Genomic DNA, 6823 nt, shown 5'->3' with positions numbered 1-6823 from the left:
CTGGAAGCTGGATATGAGGATGAAAGTGGAGCAGCAACAAACCTCAGGACTCTTGACTAGAGAGTGTGGCTGCTGAACGTCTCAAAAAAAACCCCCAGCTCCAACACAACATGCTGTGCTCACGGCTCGGCCTGGGACTCATCAGTGAACATCTCTCTCTTGCCAGGGCCATAAAGCCCCCGAGAAAACACGAGGTGAGGTTGATGCGCTCCGGCTTTGCTCCTGCTCAGCCCTAACCCCAGCCCCTGCTGCCAGCGAGCACCCTGATCTCTGAACCTCTTCTCAGCTTGTTTGTACGCTTCCAAATTCCTTCCTCTTTCTTCAAGCTTCATCTGTTTCCTGGCATTGGGAGAATGACAAGTGTTTAGCACAGCGCAATGAATACAACAGTCTCATTTTCAGAAGACACAACTGAACGAGAACCGACAGCAGCACTGCTTCGAGACAATCTGGGCACACGTTTCCCTTCCAGCAATCTGAGTGTTCTTTTGTGTCACGCCTGAAATTCTGAAAATGGTTTTTTGAGAAAAATTATCCATAACTAGAAAACAATCCAACCAAAGAAATAGAACCCCTAGGATATAATAACAGCCCATATACTACAACACTCCAATTCTAATATTAATAAGAAAACAGAAATTAGCTACACAGCATTACCTCAAACAAACACTACATACTGGCAAGAATCAAAGCCACCACAAAATAATTCAAAAACTACCCTATGCCTTATGCTACAGGCTAGAACGCCATCGGCAAACCTTATCAAGGTATCCTTTAAAAACAACGCCCCACCAAAAACAAAAACAACACAAAACGCCATTCAAGAACTCCCTTATCAACACCTGAATGAAAAAACATGGCATTAGATAAATAGACCATAGCCCTTATCATACACCATCTACAAACAAAATAAAGCTATACCATACATCCTCGAAAACCACCTTCAAAGCACGACATTAGAAAAACAAAACTTCCCAGAATTAAAAGCTGTATCTAACAAAAGCCGTCTGATAAAATTAACAACCAAGCCCCCACCATCAGAGCTGCCCCTACTAAACTCCCCATCGTACATATGAAAAATCAGTTTTAAAAACCTACTTCAATTCATTCTGCCTCAAATACAAAGCCATCCAGAAAGTTACCTTCACTCAAAAACAAAAGCGCACGTAGTAAATAACATTAAAAAATAAATCAGCACACTACACACCACAAGCATAAAATATTGAATTAAAACCAAAAATACCCCTATTCATTAAAGAGCCCAGCCGCAAGCTATATTTAACTATAACTTCGTGCAAACGTACACATATCATTAAAATAGATTTCTTTCAGAATACAACTGATGATCTAAAATAGTAAAATGGCCGAGAACGATATTATAATAGGATATCCTCGATCATCCTCCCGCAAATTCTCTCCACTGTATTGTCCGACACACACCGGAAAAAAAATCCAGTTTTTACTTTTTTCAGCTAACTTCTCATTTATTAGCTGAGAGGAATGTTGAATTTGTCTTTACAAATGAGCTGTGGATCAGCCTGTAGATAAGGCTAGCACTGAGAGATAAAAGAAACAATGGGATGGATTCCACTGATTGATGAATGGAAAGAGATATTTGCCTTTACAAACAAACTGCAGGGCTGCTGATAAATGAAATTGGATATCGAAAGATGAAAGAAGCAACGGGGGGAAACTATGAATTCTATAAGAATTAAAAATTAAAAGGGAGGGTTCTACATTAGAGGGGAATTTCAGGTATCAGGCGTTCCGGGAAGTCTGTGCCTCTCAAGTACCTCAGCCAATGGGAAAAGAGAGAGGGAAATGCGGCCGGGAAAATAGGATAAAAAGGAGGCTGCGTCCTCCAAAAATTTGAGAGATCCCAGGGGAATGTCCCATGGCCTCTCCCTTTATTCGAATAAAGCAAAAAGGACTCCTCTGTTTCCTTTTTGGACATAAACCGCTGGTGTTTGTGGATTAATTTTCCTGACATTTAGCAACATATTGTTAAAAAAAAAAAAAAAAAAAAAAAAAAAGTGATCCAGAAGAGGGCAACATTGACAGCCATTCCAAGACAGGATGAACAAATGCTTTCACATTGACAGAGGATGCTGCGATGTTCTGAGAACAGAAGATAGAATAAAATAAAGGAAGGTGATGTTACAAGACAGAAAAGGGTAAAATAAAAGGAGTACCTGAGACTGGGGGGCGGGGGGGAAGAAAATGGGGAAATATTAATTGCTACACACTAGGTACAAATGCTTTTTACAAGTAATTTATGAGAAGCAAGCTAAAAGCGTCTTACTGCTGCTAGTGATATCATGCTCCAAGCTCTGCTAATAATTCCTATTTCTAGCAATAGTTAAATTGAACTCACTACATTCCAACTATTTTTCTGCTTGTTTAGATGGCAGATCCGTTTGGAACACACCTTAGTATAGCAAATTCTATGCCCAGGTAGGGACCTCTCAGTTCTTCCATAAAACATTTTCTTCTGCATTATGGCAAGCCTTTGTTTTAGCTTGACAGCTTTCTTGAAACTTCAATTTACGCATGTATCCAAAGACATTTGCAATTCCAGAAATCGGTAGGCACATCATATGGAAAGTAAATAACATTCTCGAGAGGGAGTTGCTTTGTTACTGAGGGGATGAAAAGCAAGGCTAGAGCTAGTAGAACTACCCAAGAAATTGGACTTAACGCAGCTTTTACAAGGCTCAAAGTAGCCATACCGAGATGTTTGAGCTAAAAGCCCCAGTTACCAGACTTACAGGCCTAATAGTTATCACCACACCACATTCCCTGGTTGCAGTATATTTAACAGCAGTGCAGAACGCTACTGAAAATTATTTTTAGGTTGAATTGTTCTCTCCCCTCACTGCCTGTGTAGCTGTTAGAGGCTTCCAGGAGGCTGGGGAAGCAGACTGCTGGTTTCACTTCCAGACAGGTCACTTCCGTGGTCTGCTGGAGGGCACTTTGAAGCCCGTGTCCTTTTCTTGCTCTATTGTATCTGACAACTTTCCTCCCCCACGTCTGTTTTTTAGCGGGCAGCATTTTTGGAGGGCCAGTCAAAGACCTCAGGCTCCGAGAGAATTCGTCTGCTTTGCTCTGTTTATGTGTGCAACAGATGGGAGCAGCAACTAAGTCAAGTAGTAACTTCTGAGCTGCCCAGTTATCAGTAAACCAAAATATTCTTTTGTGACTCTCGCCAGACGAACATATCATCCTATCCGAGTCACACACTGCCCCTCTGGCATTTTCCAGTCAGACAAAGAATTCCTGGCCCCTTCCTTGCATGAACCTCAGCTCTCCACCTTGTTCCAGAAAGAGTTCTAGATCCAAGGCCCAGTGAGCCAGCTACCCTTTGCTGCCCTGAGCAGTATGGAAACAGCCAAGCCCCAGCCCTGCAGCCCTGCCTAACTCGCCTTTGCCTCCCAAACCTGAACCTTTTCCTTGGCTGTGGCATCCTCACTCATGCAATCCTGAAGACAAAAATCTGATTTGGCAGGTGAGGCCGTTTCTAACGCAAAAGCTTCACCAAGGTTTCTCTTCCAACTTCAGCCTTAAACAGTCCTGTCCTCCTCAGACAGCCCCCACCTCCAGCCTTTAGCTGTAAATACTTACTGCTTTATAGCTAATGCTTGCCACCCCTCAAAATTAAGTCTTTTGATATGCATTTACATCCCTCCCTAACCATGTCCTCATCACCCTTCCCAACTCAGCCTCATCTCCAGGCCTAGAACCTCTCCCTAGGTGAGGGACTGTCCTCGGGTAGGAGTGCTGACAGACCTGTGCATGAGCCCAGCTGCATAGCCCGTGCTAATCCCAGCCCAGCTCTAGCCTTTAAACCCACTGGGGCTTTGGTACTGGAGGCCCAGTTACAGTAACCCCTGTGGCCGTTCCGCTTCCAGGCCATCTGGGAGTTGTGATCCCCCACCCTACACCACTTTGGTGAGAAATGCATTCCTTTCTTACAATAAAGTTTTCATTTTATGTCTAAATTCAAGCATTCCGAGAAAACGTGTAGCAATTATATCAAGACAGACATGACAGGCACCAACATGAGTCTTTCATTACACACTTTTCATGCCTTCTCTCCACAGATTTCTTTGAGGCAACTCTGACTCCTTTTCTCACAGGCAGCTCCACACAGCACCGACTCCTCCTCTCCTCTGTACGACTGGCTAAACCCCAGCCTGTCCCTTCCCCAGCCACCTGAGCCTGTCTGTCCCACACACAGCATCCTCTCACCTTGTCCATCCCTTGCACGGCCACGTGTCCCTTCCTCCTCGCAGCACAGCCAGCAGGCTCCAGCCCACACTGCAGCAGGCTCTGCACCTCCAGCTGGAGCTGTGCTTAGTGAAACTGGCAGCCAGCTGACCCACGCTTTTATAACAACCAGCCTCACTGGGCAGGCAAGGCTGTTTCCACTCCTTGCTAATCAGTACAGCTGTAACTCGTTGGCAACTAGTGCCTTCTGCGCTATCCTTACAAACTATTCTCCTACAGAAATGGACCGGAATTCCGCGGGGATTTTCCGGGGATTCCGGGGGATTTTCTGGGGATTCCGGGAGGATTTTGTCGGGAATTCCGGGGGGATTTTGTCGGGGATTCCGGGGGGAATTTCTGGGGGATTTCGGGGGGATTTTATCGGGGATTCTGGGCATATTTTCTCGCGGATTCCGGGGGGATTTTCTCAGGGATTCCGGGGAGATTTTATCGGGGATTCCGGGGGGATTTTTCCCGGGAAATGCGGGGGGCTTTTTCCCCGCGATTCCAGGGGGATTTTCCAGGGGATTCCAGGGGGATTTTATCGGGGATACCTGGGGGATTTTCCCGGGGATTCCTGGGGGATTTTCACGGGGATTCCGGGGGGATTTTCACTGGGATTCCGGGGCGATTTTCTCAGGAATTCCGGGGGATTTTCTCGGGAATTCCGGGAGGATTTTCCCGAGTATTCCGGGGGGATTTTTTCGGGGAGTCCGGGGGATTTTCCCGGGGATTCCGAGGGGATATTCCCGGGAATTCCGGGGGGATTTTCTCCGGGATTCCGGGGGATTTTCCAGGGGTTTCAGCGAGGAATTTCCCGGGGAATTCCCGGTGATTTTCCAGGGGATTCCGGGTGGATTTTCTCGGGGATTCCGGGGGAGTTTTCCCGAGTATTCCGGGGGGAATTTTTCGGGGAGTCCGAGGGATTTTCCCGGGGTATCCGGGGTGATTTTACGAGGAATTCCGGGGGATTTTCCGAGTGTTCCGGGGGGATTTCTCGGGGATTACGGATGATTTTCTCAGGGCAATTCCGGGGGATGTTCTCGGGTATTCCGGGGCCATTATCTCGGTGATTCCGGGGAGATTTTCTCGGGGATTCCGAGATTATTTTCCCGGGGAATTCATGGGGATTTTCCCGGGGATTCCGGGGGGATATTCGCGGGGATTCCGGGGGATTTTCTCGGAGATTCCGGGGGGATTTTCATGGGGATTCCGGGGTATTTTCTCCTGGATTCCGGGGAATTTTCCGTGGATTCCTGGGGGATTTTGCCGAGTATTTCGGGAGAATTTTCTCGGGGATTCCGGGGTGATTTTCCCGGGAAATTCCGGGGGATTTTCTCGGGGATTCCGGGGGATTTTTTCGGGGAGTCCGGAGGGATTTTCCCGGGGATTCCGGGGGGATTTACGAGGAATTCCGGGGGGGTTTTCTCGGCGATACCTGGGGGGATATTCTCGGGGATTCCGGGATGATTTTCCCGGGGAATTCCAGGGGATTATTCCGGCGATTCCGGGGGGATTTTCTCGGTGATTGCGGGGGGATTTTCTCGGGGATTCCGGGGGGATTATCCCGGGGAATTCTAGGGGATTTTCTCGGGGATTCCGGGGGGATTTTCCCGGGGAATTCCGGGGGGATTTTCTCGGGGAGTCCGGGGAGATTTGCCCGGGGATTCCGAGGGATTTTCAGGGGAATCCGGGGGGATTTTCTCGGGGATTCAGGGGGGTTTTTCTCGGGGATTCAGGGGGGATTTTCCAGGGGATTCCGGGGGATTTTCTCGCGTATTCCCGGGGCATTTTCCTGGAGATTCCAGGGGGATTTTATCGGGGATTCCGGGGGGATTATCCAGGGGATTCCGGGGGGTTTTTCCAGGGGATTCCGGGCATATTTTCCCGAGTATTACGGGCGAATTTTCTCGGGGATTCCGGGGAGATTTTCTTGGGGATTCCGGGGGGGCTTTCACAGGGATTTCTGGGGGATTTTCGCGTGGATTCCGGGGGGATTTTCTCGCGGATTCCGGGGGAAATTTCTCGGGGAGTCCGGGGGGATTTTCTAGGGGAATTCCGGGGGATTTTCTCGGGGATTCTGGGGGGATTTTCCCGGCGATTCCGGGTTGATTTTCCCGGGGACTCCGGGGGATTTTCTCGGGGATTTCTGGAGGATTTTCCGGGGATTCCGGGCGGATTTTCTCGTGGATTCTGGGGGGATTTTCCCGGCGATTCCGGGTTGATTTTCCCGGGGACTCCGGGGGATTTTCTCGGGATTTCTGGAGGATTTTCCGGGGATTCCGGGCGGATTTTCTCGTGGATTCCGGGAGGATTTTCTCTTGGATTCCGGGAGGATTTTCTCTTGGATTCCGGGAGGATTTTCCCGGGGAATTCCGAGGGATTTTCAGGGGAATCCGGGGGGATTTTCTCGGGAATTCCGGGGGGATTTTCTCGGGGATTCAGGGGGGATTTTCCACGGGATTCCGGGGGGATTTTCTCGGGGATTCCGGGGAGATTTTCTCACGTATTCCCGGGGCATTTTCCTGGAGATTCCAGGGGGATTTTATCGGGGATT

This window comes from Sturnus vulgaris, unplaced genomic scaffold, assembly GCF_052056855.1.
Source record: "Sturnus vulgaris isolate bStuVul1 unplaced genomic scaffold, bStuVul1.hap1 Scaffold_304, whole genome shotgun sequence".
In the NCBI taxonomy this organism is placed as follows: domain Eukaryota; kingdom Metazoa; phylum Chordata; class Aves; order Passeriformes; family Sturnidae; genus Sturnus; species Sturnus vulgaris.
The sequence above is the reverse complement of the archived record's forward strand: the minus strand, read 5'-3'. Positions refer to the sequence as shown.